The sequence below is a fragment of the Arachis ipaensis genome, chromosome B06, assembly GCF_000816755.2.
Source record: "Arachis ipaensis cultivar K30076 chromosome B06, Araip1.1, whole genome shotgun sequence".
Taxonomy (NCBI): Eukaryota; Viridiplantae; Streptophyta; class Magnoliopsida; order Fabales; family Fabaceae; genus Arachis; species Arachis ipaensis.
This window is the reverse complement of record NC_029790.2, coordinates 102,947,096-102,947,658: the sequence shown is the minus strand read 5'-3', so window position 1 is coordinate 102,947,658 and position 563 is coordinate 102,947,096.

Here is a 563-nt window from a genome sequence, read left to right as displayed (position 1 = left end):
GTTGGAGATGAACCTTTCCATCTCCCATGACTCGGAGGTGGAAGCTTTTGTCTTCCCTTTTCCTTTTCTAGAGGATTTTCCGGTCTTAGGTGCCATCAATGGTAATGGAAAAACAAAAGCTTATGCTTTTACCACACCAAACTTAGAATTTTGCTCGCCCTCGAGCAAGAGAAGAAAGAATAGATGAAGAAGAAGAAGGAAGAAGTCCAGGGTGCAATTCTGGCGTTCAGCGCCCAGATGATGCCCATTTTGGGCGTTCAGCGCCCAGATACTGCCCATTTTGGGCGTTCAGCACCAGAACCATGCTCTGTTCTGGCGTTGAACGCCAGGCAGGTGCTTCCTCCAGGGTGTGATTTTTCTTTTGCTGTTTTTGATTCCGTTTTCAAATTTTTTTTTTATTTTGTGACTCCACATGATCATGAACCTATAAAGACATATAACTAAGAAAAATATAGTTAGATAAATAAAAATTGGGTTGCCTCCCAACAAGCGCTTCTTTAATGTCAATAGCTTGACAGCGGGCTCTCATGGAGCCTCACAGATGTGCAGAGCTTTGTTGAGAC